Raw genomic sequence first — 27,257 nt, forward strand, 5'->3', positions numbered from 1 at the left:
ATACGCTAGATAATCTACAAAGACCATCTCATGAAAAGCAACCACACAGCAGGCCTCATCACCATCCCGGTTTACAAGAGGAAAGAGAAGACGTGGAGCTTAGATCTGAACAATGTCCATTTGCTTCCTACCTCAACTCCACAACCTGGCAAGCAGTGCACAAACTCCACTATGATTAATTTATAACATTGCATCCAAAGGGGAAAGACTCTCAGGCTGTATTAGGGACTTAGAGAAAGATCCTTAAAGACAGTTTGGTTCAGTGGTTTTTGAAGTGTGGTCCCCTGGAACAGCAGCATCAGCAACACTCAGGGACTTGTCAGAAATGCAGTTTTGTTTTTTTGGGTTATTTTTGAGACAGAGTCTCGTTCTGTCACCCAGGCTGGAGTGCAGTGGCACAGTCTTGGCTCACTGCAACCTCCGACTGCCATGTTCAAGTGATTCTCGTGCCTCAGCTTCCCAAGTAGCTAGGATTACAGGCATGAACCACCACACCTGGCAACTTTTTGTTTTTTACTAGAGACGGGGTTTCAACATGTTGGCCAGGCTGGTCTTGAACTTCTGACCTCAAGTGATCCACCTGCCTTGGCTTCCCAAAGCGCTGGGATTACAGGCGTGAGCCACTGTGCTTGGCAGAAATGCACACTTTTGAGCCCCACCTAAATCTGTGTTGTGAGAAGTCCTCCAGGCTATTCTGATGTACAATGCAGTTTGAGGACCACTGGTCTCATTCAACTCCCCAACTTTTCAGACGCGGAAAAAAGAAACCCAGAGAGACACAATGACTGGGTGAGCTAGGATTACTGGATTACTGGTTTCCTGAGAGCCATTCAGTGTTCTGTCTCCTACAGAGCAATCAGATCTTGGGATATGGTAGGCAGAATCCCGAGAACCTGTGATCTTATATACAAAATCAACTTTGTGGATGAGATTAAGTCAAGGACCTTGAGATGGGAAGAATATGCTAGGTTATCCAGGTGGGCCCAATCTAATCACACAGGTCCATAAAAGCAAACGATTCCCCCCAGAGGGAGTTACAGTTGTCAGCTTCAGGGAGACCTGATGATTTGCCAGCAGGGTCATAGGTGCAATGCTGCTGGCCTGGAAGATGGGAGAAGGGACAGGGCAGCAGCTGTAGAATTTTTAAAAGGCAAGGAAGCATGTTCTCCCCTAAGCCTCTGGAAAAGATCAAAGCCCAGCCCACACCTCAATTCTAGCCCAGTAAGACACCTGTGTTGGACTTTGAACCTACAGAACTGTAAGCAGAACTTTATTAACAAGTTTGTGGTAATGTGTTATGACAATGATAGAAAACTAATACACGGGGATTTCCCAAGACTCTCAAGTGATTGTTCATTTTCCTTTTAGGTTCTTTTTTTTTTTTGATGGAGTTTCGCTCTTGTCGCTCTGGAGTGCAATGGCATGATCTCGGCTCACCGCAACCTCCACCTCCCGGGTTCAAGCGATTCCCCTGCCTCAGCCTCCCGAGTAGATGGGATTATAGGCACCCACCACCACGCCCAGCTGATCTTTGTATTTTTAGTAGAGATGAGGTTTCACCATGTTGGCCAGGCTAGTCTTGAACTCCTGATCTCAGGTGATCTGCCCACCTCAGCCTCTCAAAGTGCTGGGATTACAGGCATCAGCCACCGCACCTGGCCTTAGGTTCTTTAATGCAACAGATTTCTCCCTCAATTTGCCTAGTGAAACCTACAATTTCGCTAGGCAAATTGTGACATCAGGAGATCAATAAAGAAGGAACTCTGGGTCTGTCTTCGACATCTGTTTTTCTTGTAGAAGAAACAGAGGCTAAAGCAAAGTGACCTGCTAAAGATCACATAGCTAGTAAGAGAACTTAGAACTTTACCCCTTTTTCTTCTGAACCCCAAGTTCAACTTTCTTCATACCATACCATGACGCCTGTTAGCCCCCTTCAATCACTCAACTATCCAACATTTGAAAAGTACTTTCTAGGTGCCAGGTGCCAAAGATAGAATATAAATACTTATCTATAGTATCTTCCATGTGTAAGGTTTTCCCTTCTACCCAAAAATCAATACCCAGGCTAGTACAATTTCTAATTAAATTTTTATTCTATACTTTTTACCTGAAGTAGCTATTTGCATTATCATCCTCCTATGCTACAAATAATATATTAAAGTCACTGCACAGCTAAATGTCCTTTGTTTTTGACCACAGTGTTACTACATTCACTCCAAGCAGAGGTAAGTCCATACAATACTGCTCCCCAGGAAGAATGAGACACACTGGGGGCTCCAGGCATGATTTCTAAATTAAGACACATTTTAAAAATAAGGAATGGCCCAAACTTCAAAATCTTTTAATAGTAAATTTTTTATTATGGAAGGGAATAAAAACTATTTTTAAAGAACTCTAATAAGAACCTCACATTTTTTGATACTCTAAACTTGGGAAATAAATTATAAAAGGTATTATTAGTTTTGGGACATGTTTTAACGGAAAGTGGCCCAGATACAGAGCTTGAACCTTTCAACAGCCTTTGTCACTGTCTCAGAAGCAGGGCTCGCTGACTTGAGGTGGCAAACTGCAAGGACTGAGTCAACTAGCGTTGTTTAATCCTCATCTGAGGGAAGCTTCAAGGGAGACTTCTCCAAGCCTGATGCCTGCTCATTCACAGAAAGGCTCTTTCTTATGAGATATAACAGCAACCTGAATCATCACCCTGTTTAATTAGCATCTCAGAGCAGCCTCAGAACACCAAAGCAACTGGGTCACAGTAGTATTATAGCACACTGATGACGACTGGTTTTGTTCAAGCCTTGCAGATTACCCTCCACTACTGTGCCTAAGACGGCTCTTATCCAGCATGGCACACACTTCTGCTCATGCTCACAGTACTTACTCATGTTTGTCCATCTCCCCTAAACTGTGAGACTTGTTCTTGCACCCTCCAAGGACTGGCACACCATAGGCACTGTAAATGTGGGCTGATGGAATGATTGCAATGTCTGACAAACTTGAGAGCCTGAAGACAACTAATGAGGATACTCTTCAATGAGTTACAAAACTGATGCTGGTGGAGCTTGGAGAATGTGGAACAAGGTATGTGTTCATTTTTGGCCACCAGCAAAAAGTTTTTTGTCCTTTTAATTATGCCTCCTACATCTAGGATGGAAGCCGCTGTCATCCCAGCTATCAATGCCAACTACGTGGCAGCTAGATGGGCTACATACAAGGAGCTACCCTTCAAGGCCCTGTGAGCATTTCTTTGATGCAACTCTGCATCCTATCAAGCTTCTTAAAGACTACTTCAAAGTGTTAGCCAAAGCAATACATACATAGCCCTAGGTGTTTTGGTCCTTACTTCCTTAGAGCTAGATGATCTCCTTACGTTTCTTCATGAAAAGCTCATGAGACTGGCTGGAGAACCTTTAACTTGCCATTAACACAAAGACTGAGGGAATGGGCTCTGGCACCAGCCTCTGGGACCTGCACCACAGCCCAGTACCACCAAGGCTTCCCAGTCAACCTCAGAGGGACAGAGAGTTGTCCAGTTCTTCTCAGGTCCATTTACTCAGTGCTACTCAAGGTATGGTACATGGATTTAGAATCTGCACTTATGTCCCACAGCTGCTCCAGCAAAAGTGCCAGTTTCAGAAACTGAATCCATTAAATACACACTTAATCAATTATGATGTCAGTATGAAACATCAGCCAGCCATTCACTGGCTAAGGGCTAATTGTGTGTACTTAAGACAAAAGTTCCAGGCTTGACTAGCTTTTTAGAATCAATGTGGTTGGTCTAATGTGCATACTGTCCAGGTATGATGCAGCACAGGGCTACTGGAGAAAAAAACTGAGGGTGTCAGCACACGTGTGAAAGCCAAAAGTCACCAGGTCAATTTTATCATCTGTAAAATGGGGATAACAGTATTTGCTTTGCCTTCTGCCTAAAGCTGCTGTGTAAAATAACCATAAAAGTGTTTTATAAACTAGAAAGTTATGTAATTATTAGAACTTTTAAATAAAAATTACATAAAACATACATTCATCTCTGTCATACTTTGGCAATTACTGATATCAAAATCAGATATAATACAAAGTACAGTCTATTAAATTAAGACAAAACAGTTAAAAGTTAATTTTTTGTTAAGTAATTTCTCTCCTACAATCTGCCTTAAACAAGCAGACCCTGCATGGGTCTGGACACCTGCTGCTGGTCGTTTTTTTGGTAAGTCTAGCTGCTGTATGTTTCAGTAATGTTTCATCTCCGACGGTGTGGAAGGTCAGTTCTTGGCCAAGTCTCTGGACACTTCACTTCTTAGCTACTATTTACTATTACTTTCATTGTATCTCCCCTCTCAATTCTCCTATCTGGGACCAATACAAACTAAAACTACTTTTAAAGCTTTCTAAAGCATTTTGCATTACAAGAAAAGATGTTAAATAAATGGGGACTAATAATGACACACAACTGCATACAAATTAAATTCTAGCAGGATTTCGAAAGCATTGAAAACTGCCCCAAAATGGCATATTGAGCACAACTAGAATGAGAAAAACCGCCTCACAGGCTTGCCTGTTGTACTCTACAGACAGTGCCCTCTGTTATGTGGAGAGCAGACCTGGAAACCAATGACTCCTTTGCTGCCTGCATCAGAGTCACCTGCCAGGTGCTCCTAGCCATACTTCTCCAAACCTGTCCCTACTCACATTAATCTAGAATAATCTGCTGTGGCTGATTCTGGACCCTCTGCTGCCATGTGGATCTTAGGTCCAACAGATGGTACTATTCCTTACGACACACTTAGGGCCCAATAGTTCATCTTCTCTGCCTCCTGGGACCCAGTCATCTGCTTCCCACCAATACAAGCCCACGAAAACACTCACACAAACTTTCTTTAATCTGATCATCTTTCAAGCATAATTTGAAATAAAATTACATATTTAGATCACCATTCTCCTCCCATAAAAGCCCCAATCAAAACATGGCTCTGCTACAGATCCTGACAAGTATTTGTTTCTTTGGGAAAACCTCTCAAGTCAAATTATAAACCTGTAATAAGTGTCTCTGTGGCTGAGTGGTGGTTGGGTGGTAGCTGGCCCCAGAAGTGGTACAAAACGCACAGAAAGCCTGACCAAGGTCCAAATCTCTTGAGTGTGGCCGTTTGGGCGGCATCTAACAGCTACATCCTTGGATTCTGTTTTGATCCACAAAGAAAGCCCGTTCCCTTATTTCCCTTCCGATGTCTTTGTGCCCATAAGGTGGGACCAGCCTGTCTGCAGTTTATAGTAAAATTATGATGTTTTCCATCAGGTTAGAAAGGTTGGGATTAAAGGACTTTTCTCCTTCATTAAGAATGTCCTTCTTTGTCTTTCTGTACTTCATCTACCAAACAGAGGACGTCAGAAATTAGCCACAATCTTGAGCAGATGAAGAACATATTCAGAATACACACAGCTTTATACAATGGACTTACTCATTTTAACACTGAGCAAACAAATAATGAAAAGTTAGTAGGTCTAAGACGCAGCTGGGGAAGGAGGTCTTTTCTCCAGAAGATTCTGTCACATACCTCTTTTTATGCCATTGTTGCTTTAAAAAATCCAGATTCTCAGGCCGGGCGTGGTGGCTCATGCCTGTAATTCCAGCACTTTGTGAGGCTGAGGCGGGCGGATCACCTGAGGTCACGAGTTTGAGACCAGGCTGGCCAACACAGTGAAACCCTGTCTCTACTAAAAATACAAAAATTAGCTGGGCGTGGTGGTGCACGGCTGTAATCCCAGCTACTCGGGAGGCTGAGGCAGGAGAATCGTTTGAACCTGGGAGGTGGAGGTTGCAGTGAGCGAGATCATGCCATTGTACTCCAGCCTGGACAACAAGAGTGAAACTCCGTCTCAAAAAAAAAAAAATCCAGATTCTCACCCGTGAGCTGTGTTATGAGGAAGGGACCTCTGCAATAATGTGAAGGTAACCCTTGGCTAACGAAAGTAAAAACACCAGACCCATGCTTCTTCAGAATCATAAAGTGTTAAGTTATTCTACTGAATGTGAAGAAGGCAGTTTGACTTCCTAACGAGCTGTTCTCTGGGACTTTTAATTTGCCTTATTAATGTGTCAATCCTGATTCCACAGCATAAAACTGCATGTCCAGAAAGTAGAAACATGGGTTGGATGAAAATTAATAAGAACTTGATCAGGCTGGTCTTTCCCCTTGACGTGCAGGTTTCTCTAAAGGTTGTAAGACACTGTGTGATCAAGGTGCCTTTTATTCTCAGGGCTCTTTTCTTTGATATTTAAGTTCCCTTAGGAGTTGATGGTATCGACTTCAGAAGTATAATAATCTTTTCTTTTTATTCATTCTACAAATTTTTATTGCATGCCTGTGTGCAGGGGCTGAAATGGGGAGCCAAAGTTCACCTAGTGTCTACCCTCCAGGAGCTCACAGAATGATCTGGGGGTAAAGCAAAATTTAAACAGTGATGTAAACAGTACTTCAGAGCACAGACGTAATGCCACCAACCTAGTTAAGGAAGTCAGGAAAGCATTCCTGAGGGAGTGTAGCTTGACCTGAGTCATAAAGAGTGAGTAAGAGCTACCTGGGGGGAAGGGGAACAAACTGCTTTGTGGAGGGACAAGCAGGCAGGGTGTAGGGAACCAACACAGTGGAGCACAACTCTGAGGGGGTGGGAAGCTGATATGCAGGAACCCAGGGCCAACAATGGCTGTTGCTGGGTTAGGGATGATATGGAAGAGTTTGGGTACTGGTGGTGGAAATGCATACAAGAGGCAGCATAGACTTTGAAGGTAAAACCGACAGGACTTGATGCTGACAGATGGCCAGGGGGTCTGTGAGATGTGTTGCAGTGAGCCTGAGTGTGTGGCAGTGTAAATCGGCACAGTGGACAGGGAGCCCTCTGGATGCCAGCACAGCAGGATTCTGATGAGGTGAGCACACACGTGGCACCTGCTCTAAATGCTACTTTCTCCTAGAAAGATTCCATTTACAGAAGAGAATGTTTTGGACTGAGAGCAAAATCTCAACTGGTCAGGAATGGGTTTAATTCCAAATGATATTTTATGGGTAACTACGAGAAACCTTTTATAGAACACAGGCTATCTTCCTGCTTTAGTAAATAGCTCAGGGTTTTGAGTAAACTGATTGTTTTCCATTGTCTTAGAGTTATGATTCTGTATTAAGAGTATTCTTGTAAGACACGAGGAAGAGACTAGGCTTTATCAAAGTGATCCCAGGACATAGCCTAAAACTTGCTTTTTAAAATAAATCCCTGCTAGCAAGCTTTTTTTCCGTATCATTTTACTTCTCCTAAAGTAGAGGACAACAACGACAAATCTAGTCAAAGAAACTGTTCCAGTTAGTTTAACTGACAATTCCTCTGTGTGCCTTCCTTATATTCAGATATTCCTTATCAGAAATCTTTTTTGATTTTTACCTCAAATTTAGGCAGTCTAAAAACAAAGACAAGAAATAAGGAAAAGAGAGAAAGCTGGGGCGGAGAGGAAGTTCTCGGAGTTTTTCACTGGAGCGGAGCTGTCCGCTGAAGCTGCTGATCTGGAATAGCAGCAGGGCTAAAAGAAACTTATACTTGGCCCTGTCTCTCACTGGTACAGGAGCCTAGGCAAGTTAATTTAAGTCTCGATTTTCTCAACAGTACATTGGGGATAATACCCAGTTGGGAAAAAAGGGCACGGTGGGGGTATCTTCTGCTATTTAAAGACATTGATCAGGGCAAAATAACCTGAACAGGGCCAGGTAAGGTGGCCCATGTCTGTTATCCCAGCACTTTGGGAGGTTGAGGTGGGAGGACTGCCTGAGGCCAGGAGTTCAAGATTAGCCTGGGCAACAAAGAAAGGCCCTGTCTCTACAAAAAATAAAATTAAATTTGCTGGGTGTGTTGGCACTCCCTGTAGTCCCAGCTATTCAGGAGGCTGAGGCAGGAGGACTGCTCAAGCCCATGAGGTCAAGGCTGCAGCCAACTATGATCACACCACTGCATTCCAGCCTGGATGACAGGGCAAGACCTTGACTGACACACACACACACACACACACACACACACACCCTGCACATACTTCCCAGGAAGTACCAGCACTGATCCCTAGTCATTTTCTGTTACTCTCTAGTCCCATGTGGAATGGATGGTCCCTTGAAACTACAAAGGCCGTCTGTGCTTGTCTGCAAAGCTATGGGCAGCAGCACAGACATCCAGGAGGAGTTAAAGCTAACAATCTACTATTGCTATTAAACCAAACCCAGCTATGCTGCCACACAAAGGGGTTCCTTTTGTCTATTTAGAGCGTATTTTACAGGTCAGACACAGTAGTATTTAACCACTTATTCCCCACCCTCAGCTATCTGCTTTACTATGTACACTTGATTGATGATGTTTTAAGTAACATGTGAAAATATGGCAGGTGATACTAATAATTTCTACCAAGGTGCCCACAAAAAAGAAAGTTCGTAATTATCACACATGGTATGAACTTCAACTGCACATATGGTAGGCAGATATCAGCCACTTGCTGTGGGTTTTTAATGTTCTATAACACTGTAACTCTAATTATCCTGAGTTTACAGCCTTCAGGTTCTGCATTAATAAATTTACGGAGGCAAAACAAAGGAGGAACAAAAAACAATTTCCCAAATAAAATACATCCATTTGCCTCAATTTAAGTTAAATCCAATCTTTGTCCCCCTTCTGGAAAATTAAAACATTACTCAAGAAGGCCTGGTTTAGTAATTTTTCTCTTGCACAAAATGTATACGTAGTTTGTTATAATGTTAATATGAAGTCTCATAACTCAGAAGGCCAACACAGGTGTCACTAATGATGTTTCTTTGTGCTAACCAAACTTGCCTTTTTTTCTGAAACACAGTTTGCATTTTATTATTATTTTTTAGATGGAGTCTCACTCTGTTGCCCAGGCTGGAGTACAGTGACGAGATCTTGGCTCACTGAAACCTCTGCCTCCCGGGTTCAAGTGATGCTCCTGCCTTAGCCTCTAAAGTAGCTGGATTACAGGCGCCCACCACCACGTCCAGCTAACTTTTGTATTTTTAGTAGAGACGGGGTTTCGCCATATTGGCCAGGCTGGTCTCGAACTCCTGACCTAAGGTGATCCACTCTCCTCGGCCTCCCAAAGTGCTGAGATTACAGGCATGAGCCACTGCACCCAGCCTGCATTTTATCTTATCTAGTTATATATACTCCATTAAAATAATCCTAATCAGAGGGTTTCTTTTATAGCCCCAAAAGAAAATTGCAACTGTGCTGAAAACCTTATATATTTTGTCTAACGGAGTTTTTCCTATGTTAAAAGGAGCTTGTGCCCTTTAAGAAATTAGAAAGGAAGGGCACAGAGTGCTAGAGTCCAGGACTAGGTATAAGCCATTGATTAGCACTTTTCCTCTGAATAAAAGCAGAGAACCTGAGAAAAGGCTGAACCCAGCAGGAGTAGGAGACCTGCGGCAGCCCTGTGATGAAGAAAGAGAAGAGCTTTTTCTCAAGTACAGGGAGAGAAATACTTACATAGTTTGAAACACTGAAATTGAAGTTGCACAAGATCTTGCACTAGCTTATTTTTATTTTACCCTTTGCTCAAACAGTGGATTAGCTTATAAAGAGAAATGATTACATTTTGTGCTTTCTGAATCTAAAAGGCATCTTTTTAAAGAAATTACACTCCAGGGAAGTGACTCTTGGTGTAAGCTGCTTCTCTCCATGGCTCATCCTACCCAGGAGTTGGGTCTGTGCTTCCAGAAAGCCAATTACTGGAAGCTGCTTATTCACAAGGCACCCATACTGAAATGTTTACAGTTTCAGTGCAGAAACGACAAACCTGCTGCCACAATAGGACTCCCTTAACAAGATTTCAAATCTGTGAAGATCATACTGAAGCGGAAATCTCCAAAGCTGTTCCAAACACTTGGCTCTGGAGGTCTTTCTCATTTTTACTCCTTTCTTCCTACTTGCATTCATATTACCTTCCTCTTTCGCACCCGGAGCCACTGCCATCTCACCAACGCTCTCGCCTGTCCATCTTCTCAAACAGGTTGAGGTATTGTCAGGCAAAGCCACCCTATTCCTGGAAGTGGCAAGTTTTTCAAAGGCAGGGGCAGCCTGACAGGACAGACACTGGAGGCCCTTAGTCCCAGTTACTCAGGAAATAGCAGAGTCCCAGCAGAAAGGAACTTTCAAAAACGAGGATATCTTGATATACTGAAGCTAATGCCAATGAAACTACCACAGGATCACTGGTCCTCAAATCCTAAGCCAGCCCCCGCCACCACCTCTCAGCCAAGCTTCAGTGGGGTCATTTAATTTGGCAACAACATGAGACATAGTCTCACATCTCATTTCAGGTCACTCCCACAGGTCATGCTCAAACCGGGGCCTTTTCTTCCTGGAAACCTACTGGAAGGAAAAACTACGTCCACACTAGAATGGAAACTTTGGCACCCAAATCTGTGACTAGCTTATGAACCTTCAGTTTTCAGAGTTGATTTTTGCATTTCTCAAAGGGTAACTCTGCCACCTGCACCAGCATGGTCCTAAGCTTGAGTTAAAAAACAGACTGAGGACACTGTCCCAGAAGAGACTGAATGGGAAGCATCCCAAGTTCTTATCCTCAAGAAAGTTTTAGAACTATTGGTTCAATTCATCTTCATAGATATGGAAATTTTCTTCTATATTTCTGTTTCAGAAGATTCCTACCAGATTAGGAAGATACTCAGCAAGAGTACAATCCTCATTTCAACAGAAAAGGAAAAAGGAAAAAAAGAAAAGGAAACTCCAAGAGTCTCCATGAAGAAAATAGAGATCTGGAAGTAATATAACCAAGTTTAGAAATCCTGCATAATTCCTCAATACATCTCCTCCTCCTCCACCTACACTTTTTTTTTTTTGAGATAGGGTCTCACTCTGTCACTCATTCATCAAGCCAAAGAGTTTGAGGTTGCAGTGAGCTTTGATTGTGCCACTGTACTCATAGTGGAGCAATCAGAGCTCACTGCAACCTCAAATTCCTGGGCTAGAGGAATCCTCTTGCCTCTACTTCCTTAGTAGCTGGGACCACAGGTGCATACCACTGCACTTGGCTGATTTATTTTTTGTAGAGATGGCATCTCACTTTGTTGCCCAAGCTGGTCTCAAACTCCTGGGCTTAGGCAATCCTCCTACCTCAGCCTCCTAAAGTGATGGGATTACAGATGTGATGCCCAGGCCCAAGACTTAAGTGTCTATTGTTAGGACAGATTTCATTTATCCAACACCTTGACAAGGCAGTCCAGTTATTAACTCCATTTTACAGGTTAAGAAATTCAGCTTAGGGGCTAAGTGATGTTATAGTTTCCCAAGAAGCCAACTCCTACAGATGTCTGGATGAAGGATAAAATATGACCTAAAAGATTCTATAATTATGTCTCTTTGCCAACAAAGACCGTCCGGTAAATTCAAGAGCCTCTGTGCTCTCCTTTGGGCCTTGTCTCTGGGCAGTGTGGTGGTCGTATAATAAAAGGTGGTTCTATCACATGACTTTTCTTTCAAGAGTGAGATTAGAAAAAAGCAACAAGTAGAGGATGGGACTGGTCAGATTATTGAAATTGTCTGAAAATACACCAATGACTAAGGGATTTCAGAGTTCCCAAGTCAAATTAAGGAGCTAAAGGCAACAACTGGGTGTTTGCTGGTGGTTTCAGAGCTCCTTGGGGGTCCATGGGAAAAGTGAGTCTTTATGTGGCTGGATCATTTCCTGGGGTTCTCTACAGCTAATTTGGAAGATCTTAAACAGAGAATCTTCTGGAGCTGAGCAACAAGATTTTTTGTTGGCATATTCACCTTAAATGGAGCTTTTTTCCAAAGGTGGGAAGGGATGAGGTAGGTCTGAGAGAACAGAATGCTGGGTCAGCAAATTAGTGAGATTCCATTATTGGGAGATGATTTGCTTCAATGAAGAACGGTTTCTGTGGCACTGCTAAAACCCTCGCCCTGCCAGGAGGCGAAGCTAAAACACTAGTAGTTGATACAGATACTATCAACAACCCCGGCTGCCTTGCACAATGTTCCTCAGGTCTCTACCAGGGATGCTTAACGCTTATCCTTGTCCTGATGTACCCTAGTGAAGGAACAAGTTGTCACTTGGCCCACAGTGAGAGGGCTAAATACTAATGACTCTGCTTCTGCCTGGGAGAGTGTGGGGTGGGGGCGGGGGTAGCGGTAGATGGTGCTACTGAGAAAGCCAGGCAAAGTGGTTGTTCAGAGCAGAGAACTAAGAGAGTGCTCTTGGTGGACTGTGAGTTTCACAGGGCATGGTGGAGGAGACTGGCAAAGCAGCAGAGTGTGGTTCTTGACATGTGCCTATTTCCCCTGCCACTCACGCTTCAAACCCCCCAAGTCACTCTAGTAGTGGCAGGTCCAAGTGCCACATGGGGAGGGCAGGCCTCTGAGGCCTTACTGACTCAGCCCTCCCTTTGGCCGAGTTAGGTGTAGCTTCTCCACACTTACACAGACCTCACAGTATCCATAGACCATGCCTCCCAGCACTTACACAAGTGCTCACTGAACATAAGGTGGGGCTGCTTTTACCTGCTAAAAACTATCCACTGGAAATTCCTTCATTCTGAAGTGGTCATACTGCATTTCAATGTCTAGGAGGCATCTCAGACTTAACATGAACAAAATACAACTCCTGAATCCCCACCAAACCTGTTCTCTTGGGAGACCCTGGAGGAAGAACAGGTTTGGTGGGGATTCAGGAGTTGTGTTTTTCAACATTCAGGTGGCACTACATTCACCCAGTGGCAACTCACATTTTTGTCCCCAGAGACATACACTGAAACTCATGAACAACAAAGCCTCATACAGATGCCCTCTATAATGAAGGCAAAACCTGTTCCTCTGCCTTACAAAGAACCACAAGGACAAGAAATTAAGAATGCTGCTGGTCATCCATCTCTCATCCATTTATTTTTTTCCCCAAAACTATAACAGGAAAACAAAAATCAGTCTCACTACCAAAACACATTTTAACATCTCCTTAAATTTTTATACGTAGATTAAAATTCTGACCAGCATATTCACAAATTATTTCCAATATTACATACTTTTTTTTTTTTTTGAGATGGAGTTTCGCTCTTGTCACCCAGGCTGGAGTGCAATGGCGCGATCTCAGCTCACTGCAACCTCCACCTCCCGGTTCAAGCGATTCTCCTGCCTCAGCCTCCCCAGCAGTTGGGATTACAGGTGCCCACCACCATGCCCAGCTAACTTCTGTATTTTTAGTAGAGATGGGGTTTCCCCACGTTGGCCAGGCTAGTCTCAAACTCCTGACCTCAGGTGGTCCGCCTGCCTCGGCCTCCCACAGTGCCAGGATTACAGGTGTGAGCCACCACGCCCAGCTCAATATTACATACTTTTAAACATACATATTTAAATGGCATCCAAAGGCCCACCTCTTCCCACTGGAGGTTACATTGCTTCTATGTGTCTCTTAAAGAACCTGTCAGTCACAAATTTACCCTGCACTGATCACCCCCCATGCCAGGCATTAGGGTGGGCTCTGGGGCCAACTCAGCCCTTGGGGAGCCTATCTGGTGAGGACAACAATCAGATAAGCTGGTAGTCACCCCAAGAGCAGCTCCAGCTTAGCTGGGCATTTGCATAAGTGCTGGGAGGTATAGGCTCTGAATACTGTTGGGTCTGTGTAACCTGCAAAGGGAAGGCTGAGTCAGTAAGGTCTCAGAGGTCTGTCCTACCCTCAGTGAGGAGGCACTCAGACCTGCCACTATTGGAGTGACTTGGGGGATTTGACCCATGGGTGCTAAGTGGTGTAACAGGTAAAATGGGAGTGCAGCCGGGCAGCACTTGCTGCCTGGGGAATGAGGTGACAGGTGAGCTGGTTTTAAATCGATGTGCTTTTCACAAATAATAGTGGATTAAAATGCCCAGGCCTGCTCTCTGAAGAGGAGGGAGACACAAAGTCTTATATCAGCAAACAAATACATTTCATTTTTGAGGGGTTGCCCTTTCAAAGCATTAGTATATTTTTATTACTTCAATAAAGAACCCTACCTAGAAACAAGCAAACAGAATAATTTGGGAACTGTCCTATCACTTATCCTAATGAATTACACTATTATCCTAGCAACCAGCTTTGTATGAAAAAACAAAAATAACTTTCAAGCAAACCAGAGGCCTTCACCTGACATGTGTCTGAACTAATATTTAAGGTTCACAATCACAGCTTTCAAAGTCTGGAACCACATGGCACCCCTAGGGAGCCAGCCACAATGAACAGGCCTGAGACTTGTTAGATGAATATACATTTTACTAGAAACTTCCACTAGCTGCTCAGTGAAACACATAACAGAGATGAAATGCCTCCACCGTTGAACAATGTCAGGGCACCCAGGTCCCACTGGTGGTGCTAGTCCATCAGAAGGGACTAGCACCACTTCAGATTTGAGTTCGGTTGGAAATTTGTTATTCTGTTGACCCTGGTATTGTCTATCTGCCTGTGTAGCAGTTCTTCAATTCTATTTTCATAAGGCACGTTAACTGACAGCAGTATGCTGCCAACATCTTCAAATTAAGTGTCAGCTCTTAAGTGCATACAACCAAAATCACTCCACTATTACCAGGTTTACGTGGACAGCATCAGATAGGGCTGAATTTTCTCTTCAGTTTAATTTCCACCAATAAGTTTAGAGACAGGAGCGTTATCTTTACTAAACCAACACATGAGGACACAATTCTAAGGCTGATGCTAGGTAGCTCATAATATTTGCTTCCTTTAAAACCACATCAACTCAAAAGCTTCCAGGAATAGTTTAGCCTCCACCAAGGAGGCTACTTGATTTCCAGCAAAGTTAGTTTTATCCTTTACAGTCCTCTATCATCATCTAATTTACAGATGAGAAACTTTTTTTTTTTTTTTTGAGACGGAGTCTCACTGTGTCGCTCAGGCTGGAGGGCAGTGGCGCGATCTCGGCTCACTGCAAGCTCCGCCTCCCGGGTTCATGCCATTCTCCTGCCTCAGCCTCCGGAGTAGCTGGGACTACAGGTGCCCGCCACCACGCCCGGCTAATTTTTTGTATTTTTAGTAGAGACAGGGTTTCACCGTGTTAGCCAGGATGGTCTCAATCTCCTGACCTTGTGATCCGCCCGTCTCGGCCTGCCAAAGTGCTGGGATTACAGGCATGAGCCACCGTGCCCGGCTGGGATGAGAAACTTTTTAAGAGCTCTACTAATGCCTAATTTAGGGGCACCCCTGAAGAAAGGAGTTCCATACATCTCAATTTTCCAGAGAAGTGATTCAGGCTATGAGAAATAGGTACAGAAAAACAAATTGAGAATAATAAAATTCCAAATTAACAATTAATGGACATTAAACACAAAATTAACAGGGAACAACATTAATATCACTAATAAAATAAATGAAAAGGAACTAAAAGTTTAAAAAGAAGGTCCAATGCCACTGAGGTAGCAGTAAACAGGCTCACCTGTCCTCATGGATGCTCACGCCTTGTTATGACCCTTTGTTGGTTAAACCACAAGACAATGCCTATCAAAAACCATAACAATGTTGGCCCTTCTTGACCTAGCAGTTCAACAGCCATAAATTTTTCTTTAAATCGAAAAATAAAAATGCTTATTGCTCCATAGAAAGTAGTAAATTAACTGGAAACCACCTCAATAAAAGTGCGGTACTTGAATAAATTACATTATACTCATGCTAAACTAAGAAAAAAGAAATCACAGATTAGAATGAAAATTAAAATTACAAAACGAAGTAAAAAAAGCCAACACAGACTTGTATCTACACTGTGATGATGGAGACTCACAAGGTTTGAATCCTGGGCAAGCTCCTCTCTGGACCTCAAATCTCACCTGCAGTGTGATGAGACCCACCAGAAAGGGTTGGTTTGAGGTCTAAATGTGGTAATTCACGTATAGTGCTTAGAAAGCATTCAGTACATGTTAGCAGTCATTACAGTCATTCCTGGCATCCATGGAGGACTGGTTCCAGGACCTCTGCCAATACCAAACTCCACGGATGCCCAAGTCGCTTATATAAAATAGCACAGTATTTGTATATAAGCTAAGCACATCCTCCTGTATACTTTAAGCCATCTCTAGATTACGTATGATACCTAATATGATGTAGCTAATGCTATGCAAAGTTGTTACACTTTCTCATTTAGAGAATAATGACAAGAAGAAAAAAGTCTGTATATATTCAGAACAGATGGAATTTTTCCAAGTTTTTTTTTTTGTTTGTTTGTTTTTTTGAGACAGTCTCGCTGTGTCGCCTAGGCTGGAGTGCAGTGGCGTGATCTTGGCTCACTGCAAGCTCCGCCTCCTGGGTTCACGCCATTCTCCTGCCTCAGCCTCCCGAGTAGCTGGGACTACAGGCGCCCACCACCACGTCCAGCTAATTTTTTTTGTATTTTTAGTAGAGATGGGGTTTCACTGTGTTGGCCAGGCTGGTCTTGAACTCCTGACCTCAGGTGATCTGCCCACCTTGGCCTCCCAAGGTTCTGGGATTACAGGCGTGAGCCACTGCGCCCCGCCCCCTCCAAATATTTCCAATCTGCTGTTGATTGAATCTAAGAATGCAGAACCCATGAATATGGGAAGCTAACTGTATTATACTATTATATCTAGTGAAATAATCAGCACATGGACAAAATCTAGAAGAGTCAGATATGTTGGGTTATCAGGATTGCGGCATTCTTCTACGAACAGTTCCATTAGTTTTACAATAAGAATAATACTGTTATCTTTATGTAAATAATATGTAAATCTTTTTCATGACTCAGGAGTTCAAATGGGAACCCTGACCAGCACAGATGGTGCCAGCACCTCATCTAAACCCTGTGGCCAGTTTATCTTTTCTTCTGCCTTTTCCCATGTTTCTTGCTCCTTCCTATGGGCAGAGAGACGATTCCCACTTTAGAGCCCATTTCACCATAGAGTCATGTGGTAGCACTTTGCCTAGCCTCAATTCAGTGCATAAAGGCATGAGGCTGCATTCTGAAACTGAGGAAATAGGGTACAACTGTGCACAACAGAGAGGTTTTCTTCAGGCCCATAAAAATGTTTGACATGTGCTCTTTCTCAGTGTAATTAAATACAGTCTTGGTTTTTCACCACATTGTCAGTATCTTGGGAAAATTATTTTAAAAGTCTAAACAGGCCAGGTGTGGTGGCTCAGGCCTGTAATCCCGACACTTTGGGAGGCCAAGGCAGGTGGATCACCTGAGGTCAGCAGTTCGAGACCAGACTGGCTAACATGGCAAAACCCCATCTCTACCAAAAAAAAAAAAAAAAAAAAAAAAAAAATTAGCCAGATGTGGTGACAGGAGAATCGCTTGAACCTGGGAGGCAGAGGTTGCAGTGAGCTGGGATCGCACCACTGCACTCCAGACTGGGCAAGAGTGACTCTGTCCAAAAAAAAAAAAGCCCAAACAGCAAGTTATCCTTTCTGTTTCCCCTTCCAATTACATTTTAGGAATAATTATAATGATAGCTTAAATTTTCTTGGTATCTTTTTGGGATTCTCTGGGTTTTTTCTTTTTTATAAACATGACACAGACCTCATGATTTCCTATTTTTCTCTCCACTTTCTTTCAATTTGGATTTAAAAATTTATCAGTTTACATCTATTTGAAAGGCTAAATAAAAAGCAAGCAGTTATTTAAAATGCTGTATTAGAATCTAGTGTTGACTTATCTAAACATGTATATTAGGCTGAACTGCCTTCATATCTAATATTTTCTTGTCTAATACATATTAAACGCAAACCTAAATTTCTTTTCTTCAACCCTTCTTTCTGTTATTGGTATGTTGATGACCCCTCACCTCGCCCACTGACTTGCTGGAGCTAGAAACCTCAACTTCATCCTTGACCTCTGCCTCCTCACTTTCCCAAACCTGCTGCATCTAGTCAGTGTTTAAAATCTATCAACTTTAGCCGGGTGCGGTGACTCACGCCTATAATCCCAGCACTTTGGGAGGCAGGTGGATCGCCTGAGGTCAGGAGTTCGAGGCCAGCCTGGCCAACATGGTCAAACCCCATCTCTACTAAAAAATACAAAAATTAGTCGGCATGGTGGCACATGCTTGTAATCCCAGCTACTTGGGAGGCTGAGGCCTGGGAGGATGTTTGAAACTGGGGGGTGGAGGTTGCAGTGAGCCGAGAACGTGCCACTGCACTCCAGCATGGGTGACAGAGCAGGACTCCGTCTCAAAAACAACAAAAACAAAAACAAAAACAAGTCTATCAACTTTGAATCCCTAAAACGTTTCTCAGATCCATCCAATCCTTCTGACTCCCGTTTCTACCACATACTCGGTCCTTACCAGCTCTTGCACAAATTAATCCCACAGCCTCTCGAATGACCTGTCTGCTTCTGATGTCTCCCTACTTATTTCCTGAGTTTCCTTTATAAAACACAAACCTGTACATGTGATTTACATGCTTAGAAATCACTAATGGTTTTGCACTGCCCGTAAATTAAAGGCTAAATCCTTCAAATACAATAGATCCCTGATATGGTTTGGATCTGTGACTTCACCAAATCTCAGGTTGAATTGTAGCACCCAATGCTGGAGGCAGGGCCTGGTGGGAGGTGGCTGGATCATGTGGGTGCTGTTCCTGTGGTAGTGAGTTCTCACAAGACCTGGTTGTTTGAAAGTGTGCAACACCTCGCACCTCACTCTGTCTTGCTCCTGCCATGCAAGAAGCCTTCCTGCTCCCCCTCTACCTCCCTCCATGACTGTAAGTTTCCTGAGGCCTCCCCAGAAGCTGAGCAGATGCAGGCATCATGCTTCCTATACAGCTTCCAGAACTGTGAGCCAATTCAACCTCTTTTCTTTATACATCACCCAGCCTCAGGTATTTCTTTACGGACTAATACAAGCCCTCTGGAGTTCACATATTCTCAGTATATTCACTGTTTTAGGGGAGGAGGTGGAATGCTATAGGGAAGTATTTGTCCTGAATCATTCTGTGGATACACCACACAAACTCAGAATTCTTAATTATTTTGGGCCTTTTAGTGCTGACATGTTAAAAAGTTTACTTAAAAAAACAACTTTAGACCAGGCGCGGTGGCTCATGCCTGTAATCCCAACACTTCGGGAGGCTGAGGCAGACGGATCAGTTGAGGTCAGGAGTTCGAGATCAGCCTGGCCAACATGGTGAAACCCCGTCTCTACTAAAAATACAAAAATTAGCCAGGCATGGTGGCAGGTGCCTGCAACTTCAGCTACTCAGGAGGCTGAGGCAGGAGAATTGCTTGAACCTGGGAGGCGAAGGTTTCAGTGAGCTGAAATTGCGCCATTGCGGTCCAGCCTGGGGGATAGAGCAAGACTCAGTCTCAAAACAAAACAAAACAAAACAAAACCAAAAAAACCCAACTTTACTACCAGGCAGACTCTTTTCTTTGGCTTTAGATAATCGCTATCAAAACTTTGTCATCTCACTAGAATGTTAATGCTTTTACTTAACATGCAAGGTAGATTTTAGTCCCTCCCTTTTGCCTTCTGTCTTTTGAGAGATATAATTCCTGAGTGTGTTCGTGCTGGCTGATGCTATTTCATAAGACATAATATTAATACTGCACCTGAAATACCTCACACCCTGCCACCCTTCCCCCTGCAGCAAACTTGAGTTTCCAACAAGAGTAAAAAGGAGATAATGTTTTTATTTCCACAAAGGACAACTTTCAAAGAGATTAAGTTCTGAACACCCCTGGCAAGATGAGCTAGCTGCACTATGATGGAACTACAACATGAGCTATAGAGTACTGAGTGAGCTTGCTAACAGGAACACATCTTTACTAAGACAACAATGAGGGAGGACACCATCTGAGGGCGGTCACCAGTCTGCAGCTTGCATTTCCTCTGAAACCACCTAACTGTTGAAATGTGCCAAACACTGCTCTAAGCACTTTCCAAAGAGCAACACATTTAATCCTCCTAACATACCTCTTTACTGTAGGTGCTGTCAGTTTTCATACTTTGTATGGTAAGGACAGTGAAGCACAGAGGTTAAGTGACTTGAGCTAGTGACCTCGCAAGGAAACCACAAGTCCTGGAATTCATATGAAGCAGTGTGACTCTGGGGCTCTCACCCAGGCCTCCCCTCTACACAGCTGTTGAGGAGAACGGCAAAAGCCAGGACCTTCCGGGGCAAGTGTTTAGCTGCCTTGATTTTCTCTTCTCATACGTTTCCACAAAGGACAACTTTCAAAGATTGTCCAATAAATTGGACGAATCTGATCTGCAGTAGCAAGCCTTGAGGGTCCCGCGAAATTGGCCTTGGCTTGGGGTGCGGAGGAGGAACCTCCATTTTCCTGAAACAGTATTGGAAGAAAGCCGTATCTTTTGGAAAAATCGAAGCCCTAGTGCAGGACCTGTGTGCGGCAAGGCGTTGCTTTCTGCAGAATCACACAAACTTTCCTGCATGAAGTTCAGAAGCCTTGACATAGAGCTTCTCTAACCACACACCAGCTAAGGGGCCGAGGCTGAGGCTGAGTCACCCTGCAAGTTCCCTGACAGCAGTTTAACTTCAGATTTCAACTGGTTTTCCAGTAGAGACTCAAGATATTTGTTGAATTGAAAGGGATGCCTGCTTTTACATACTATTTGCTGTTAGCTCTTTTAACAGATTAGCAATAACTAGTTTAACATCCCAGGGATGAGTAATTAACATATAATAACTTGTGTGTTGTGACTTGTTTATCAATATTTTTGTTTATGGTCCTTTGGGATTTTTTTGAATATTTTTCTCTATTTATTTGAGACTAGGTCATTAAGACTGGCTAATTTTCGTATTTTTGGTAGAGACAGGGTTTCTCCATGTTGCCCAGGCTGGTCTCAAACTCCTGGGCTCAGGTAATCCAAAGTGCTAGGATTACAAGCATAAGCCACCTTGCCCAGCCTTGGCCAAAGAATCGTGTACTCCTTATAAATTTTACTTTAAAATCAAGTGTAATGCTCCCCACATCATCCCCCTACCTCTAGAGAAAAAAAAAGTCAAGAAATAAATCATAGTAAAATTTGAGTCCTTCAATTTGTCATGATTTATTCTGTAAGGTAATATATGCAATAAAATTCAAAACTGAAAATTTCACTTGATTCCTTAGAATTTGGACGAAATCCTGAAAGAAAATGAACCTTTTCTCTGGAAATTTAGTGTCAATGTCATCATGCAGTGATATAAAAAGATATACCACACAGTGTTAAGAAAAACAGGTAAATTAGATACAACTCTCTGCTATATACTGAAAGCCATGGGAACAGCAAGGGGAACAGGGCGCCACCGCCTAGAGAGTGAGAAATGAAGATGGGTCCCAGCAGAAGTAACAAAAAGCAAGTGCTTGCCAGAGAGAGGGGGCTGGGAGGGAGAGGAGAATGGAGAAAGGGAGTGTGGGAATGTGAGAAAGGGCAGTTGTAGCAAGCACAGAGGAAGAACAATCAGGTAGGGGTGGGGGTGAGGTACTGGAGTTAGGAGCAGAGAACAGGAGTTGAAGGGAACCTTCACCAGGATGGGGGCCTTGCCAGGCCCTGGAAATGACCACCTTCAAGGAACATATAGTTGAGAATTTAGAGAGCATGTAGACTGGTGGCTCTATTTTACAGTTAAACTAGAGAGACTACCTTTCTGACTTGGCTGTTTTGATGTTTTAATATGTGATTTCATTTTCATAATGTAATCAATCTATTTTATATTTTCCAAATCATGTTTTTCATGACAATTTAAAGTAAATTTAAGAAAGATGTGAGTCTGTTAGATGGGGGAAGTAAATAATTATCCATTATTTAAACTTGTATTAAAAATAAGCCCCTAAACTGGCCAGGTGCAGTGGCTCACACCTATAATCCCAGTACTTTGGGAGGCCGAGGAGGGTGGATTCCTCAAGGTCAGGAGTTCAAGGCCAGCTTGGCCAACATCCTCAAATCCCGTCTCTACTAAAAATACAAAAATTAGCTGGGTGTGGTGGCACACACCTGTAATCCCAGCTACTGGGGAGGCTGAGACAGGAGAATCACTTGAATACAGGAGGCGGAGGTTGCAGTGAGCCGAGATCATGCCACTGCACTCCAGCCTGGACAACAGAGTGAGACCCTGTCTCAAAAAATCAAGGAAAAAAAAACCCTAAATATAATCTTTAATATATTGATTCAGAAATTTAAAGAAAATTGGCCAGGCACAGTGGCTCAGGCCCGTAATCCCAGCACTTTGGGAGGCTGAGGCAGGTGGATCACTTGAGATCAGGAGTTTGAGATCAGCCTGGCCAACATGGTGAAACCCTGTCTCTACTAAAAATACAAAAATTAGCCAGGTGTGGTGGTGCATGACTGCAGTCCCAGTTACTCGGGAGGCTGAGGCAGGAGAGTCACTTGAACCCACGAGGAGGTGGCTGCAGTGAGCCAAGATTGTGCCACTGCACTCCAGCCTGGCAACAGAGCAAGACTCATCTCAAAATAAAAATAAAAATAGAAAATAAAAATTAACCTAAAACCAGTTAACATATACTCTCAGGTAAAAAAAAGATTAAAAGTTTCCCAAGAGGGGTTGGAAAAATTTGGGAGGGGCACCTTCTATGAGAGGGGAACAAGCAAAGACTCCCCCACTAGTAGGGCTATGCAGCCTCAAGGGATCCATGGCCACCAGATCTACCTTCTGTCACATCCCTGCACGCCTTGGCATTCCTTAATGTCTCAAAGGTGATTTGTACATACCAAGTTATATCCATACCCATTCAGAGGCAATTACCTCTGTAATATCATTCATGTCAGAGGTCATTGTGATTCTCATACACAATTATACCAAGGCAAACAGTGGTCAATGTTGGACAGAAGCAAAGGGGACTTGTGCTGAAATGAATAGATTCACAAGTCCCACACTTGTGGGAAGGGAAAAAGGAAGGGAAGTAAACACCATTTTTAAATATAGAAATGTTCTAGTTTTCGGCAATTTTCAGAGTAGTGTGACACAGGGAGAGGAGCAATGTCTCTTGAGGACTTCCCAATATTTTAATACAACATCGTGCTTGTCAAAACACCTGATAAATACATAGGCCAAAATGGATCTCTAATGAAATATATGTGACTTTATCTTACATGATAGGATTAAGGGCATGCTCATTAAGCAAGACCAAAACTGAATGCATCTATCTGCTAAAACCTAGTAAGATAAAACTAGACTCAAAGTATCCTGGACAATTGAAACATCATCTGTCAAATTAAATAAAAGGCAAGTTAGTGTAATTTTAATTTGTCCTTGAGTGCACTGAGAAAAGTAGAATAAAAGCTAGGTAAATAAAAGCTAGAAACGGATCTTATAGTGATAGTGGTACATCAGCTCAAAGAGACAACAAGCCTAACTTTCTTCTTATTTTTTTTGGAGATTGAATCCCACTCAGTCGCCCAGGCTAGAGTGCAGTGGCACAGTCTTGGCTCACTGCAACCTCCGTCTCCTAGGCTCAAGCCATTCTCCTGCCTCAGCCTCCCGAGTAGCTGGGATTACAGGTGCCTGCCACCATGTCCAGCTAAGTTTTGCATATTTTTAGTAGACACGGGGTTTGACCATGTTGGCCAGGCTGGTCTTGAACTCCTGACCTCAGGCAATCTGCCCACCTCGGCCTCCCAAAGTGCTGGGACTACAGGCGTGAGCCATCATGCCCGGCCCAAGACCTGAATTGAGACACAGGATCTAGAGATTTGCTGGGGAAGATTTAGCCTGATTATTGATTATCAATTATTGCTATAGAACACCTAAAAGTTTACACAAAAAAACTGGGCTGAGATATGTTAATAATAAATGTTGAAATAACGAAAACACTGTCAGATGGTCACATACACATATGCACATCAAAAAGCAATAAACAGGCTGGGCGCAGTGACCCACACCTGTAATCCCAACACTCTAGGAGGTCAAGGCAGATGGATGATCTGAGGTCAGGAGTTCCAGACCAGCCTGGCCAACATGGTGAAACCCCACAACAAAGTGAGATTCTGTCTCAAAAAACAAACAACAAAAAACCCACCAAATACTGTGACTTTCCAAGGAAAGTTGGGAAGCAAGAACTCAACTTTGACAAGAGGATGATTAACGGATTATTTTGAGCGCTCAAATTTGACTAAAGAATTTTGTACTTGAGGGTCTTAAATGTTACATCCTCCTAGGATCTTTGCATTTTAAAATGTCATTGCGTATAAACTTCTTAGGGGAAGTAAATCTTCTACCTCAAACTTGGAGTTTCACCGTGATGTTAATAATGGAGACAGGGAAGGAGGCACAAAGAAAAGACCATAATTGGGAGATAGGGGACATGATAAGAGGAAAGGGCAAGCTCCCTGCATGACTGAATTAAAATGTTCTAATTTCAAATATATATTTCACATTCAATATAATTTTTACTATAGTCTATGGGCACTTCCTTTTTGCCAGAAGGTTATAAATAATATGGTAGACTACTAAACATACAGTTGTACATCCATCTGATCCCTTCCCACGAAAAAGTGGATAAACTTGCAAGATAAACTCATGACACCATGAGCAATGGGAAGCTGGAAACATGAGAGATGAAGTGAGTGACAGTGATGCTGTGCACTGCAAGGAAGCAGACAGTAATGATGAGTGCAGTGGAGGAGCCCCCAGAAAGCCAGCCACTTTAGGGCACAGAGCTTGGGGGGGCCTCAGTAAGTGGGGGTGCAACATGGGGCTGAAAAATAGAGCATTAGCCCAAAGTTTCTAAGAGGAGTTAGATCCTTAACCCAGTTCAACCAGGTAACTGTTCTCATCTACTGAAAACAGGCGGGAGATTGTCAAAGTCCGCGCACTGAATCATGAGCCCATATCCCCACCCACACAACCCTACCATCCTCTTCTCCACTTGGCTTTTAGGACGCTGGCAGCCAAGCTTGCATCTCTAGACAGGAAATCTCAAGATTTTTCTCTGGAACAAAAAAAAAATGTTTTTTTTCCTCTGGGAAAACTCAACTCAGAAAAAAGACCCATATGCTGGCTGGCTGCCTTATTATTCTACGGAGAGGACTACAGGCTAGCAAGCCTGGCCCATACTGTAACACAGAGCTTCAAGCCATTTTTTAAAACATCTCTTTCTCTCTTAAAAATATAAATCAAGGCTGGGTGCAGTGGCTCAAGCCTGTAATCCCAGCACTTTGGGAGGCCGAGGTGGGCGGATCACCTGAGGTCAGGAGCTCGAGACCAGACTGACCAACGTGGAGAAACCTCATGTCTTCTAAAAATACAAAATTAGCTGCGCATGGTGGCGCATGCCTCTAATCCCAGCTACTCAGGAGGCTGAGGCAAGAGAATCGCTTGAACCTGGGAAGCGGAGGTTGCGGTGAGCAGAGGTTGCGGTGAGCTGAGATTGCGCCATTGCACTCCAGCCTGGGCAACAAGAGCGAAACTCCATCTCAATAAAGAAAAAAAAAAATCAAGACATCTGAAGAACCTCTAACAAGAAAGAGAAAATAGGAAACAGACAAAGATTTTTAAAAATTATAGTACAGGCCAAGTGTAGTGGCTCACGCCTGTAATTCCAGCACTTTGGAAGGCTGACGTGGGAGGATTGCTTAAGCTCAGGTGGTGAGACCAGCCTGCCTGGGCAACAAAGTGAGATGCTGTCTCTACAAAAAGTAGAGAACTTAGCCAGGTGTACTGGCATGCACCTGTGGTCCAGCTACTTGGGAGGATCCCTTGAGCCCAGTGGTTGGAGGCTGCAGTGAGCCATCATCACATCACTGCACTCCAGCCTGGGTAAGGGCATGAAACTGAAACAAAAACAAAAACAAAAAATACGTTATAATGTATTCAAAAAGTAAGAGAAACGATTATAGCCATCAACTAGGCTCTGATTATTCTTTAAAAGTCAGTACATTCAGAGAAAAAAAAAGCTCTTCAAAATATCAGGAAAAAAATAAGTAAATAAAAGGCTAGAAGGCTGGGCACTGTGGCTTGTGGCACATGCCTATAATCCTGGTACTTTAGAAGACCGAAGTGGAAGGATTGCTTGAGTCCAGCAGTTTGAGACCACTCTGGGCAACACAGTGAGACCTTGTTTCTGCAAAAAATATAAATATTAGCTGGGCATGGTGGCACACGCCTTTAGTCCCAGGTACCAGGGAGCCCCAGAGTTCGAGAATGCAGTAAGCTGTGATCGCACCACTGCATTCCAGCCTGAGTGACAACAAAACAAAACAAAACCAAAACAAAAACCACATACAAAAAAGATTAGATGATAAAGCTGAAGAAAGCATAGAGAAATCAGAACAAAAAGATAATGAGATAAAACATAAAACAGAGGAGAAAAGATAAAAACAGAGGATCAATCCAGGAGGTAAAATGCCTTATATTAACAGGAATTATAAAGAGAGCAGAGAAAATAGAGGGAAGGAAATTTTCAAAGAACTACCACATGACAAATTGCCTGAACTGAAAGACATCAGCGTACATAAGATCTCATAGAGTAGCCAACATAATCATGAAATGACCTAGTCAAGACCTATCATTTTGACATCTCAAGACCCTAGGGAAAAGGAGAAGATCCTCAAACTTTCCAGAAGAAAAACAGAACATGCATCAAGGGATGAAAAATTAGAATGGCAGTCTTCTCAACTGCAGCACTGGAAGCTAGTGGACAAACCAGGAAGAACGACTGCAAGACAGTGAGAGAAAAATCACTTCCAATCTAGAATTCCACACCTAGCCAACTCTCAATTAAGCATGAGGCTAGGATAAAGTCATGCTCAGATATATAGGATCTCAACATTTTTACACTCCCACACACCCTTTCTCACAAAACTACTAAAGGATGATGCACGCCCTTAAATGAAGGCTCACTTTAAGAATGAGGAAGAAATGGGATTCAGGAAACAGAACATTCAATAGAGGAGAGAAAGAAATGAAGATGATGATGTTGATGATCTGCCCCAGGATAAGTTATGAAACAGATCCAAAGAATAAATATCCTAACTGGAAAGTGTGGGTTAGAAAAGATGTGGCCCAAGAAACTTGAAATATAATAATATGCTTCATAAGCATTATACATTTCAAAAAATGAAAAACGATTTTAGAAGTCTATACAAATCTTCCAAATTACCTATTTCATTTTCTGTCCATCACATGGGCATAGGCACTTTAATTTGGAGGAATAATCATGTGACATGTAAGAACAAAAACATGCAAGAAAAGGAACCAAATGAAATAAAAATCC

General features: G+C 43.0%; 1 protein-coding gene across 7 annotated transcripts in view; it reads right to left on the reverse strand.

Annotated features, from left to right (window-relative positions):
- Positions 1–27,257, reverse strand: part of TCF20 (transcription factor 20) — a 184,460-nt gene that overhangs the window by 21,920 nt on the left and 135,283 nt on the right. The gene's annotated exons all lie outside the window — the stretch shown is intronic.

The sequence above is a fragment of the Pan troglodytes genome, chromosome 23 (assembly GCF_028858775.2).
Source record: "Pan troglodytes isolate AG18354 chromosome 23, NHGRI_mPanTro3-v2.0_pri, whole genome shotgun sequence".
In the NCBI taxonomy this organism is placed as follows: Eukaryota; Metazoa; Chordata; class Mammalia; order Primates; family Hominidae; genus Pan; species Pan troglodytes.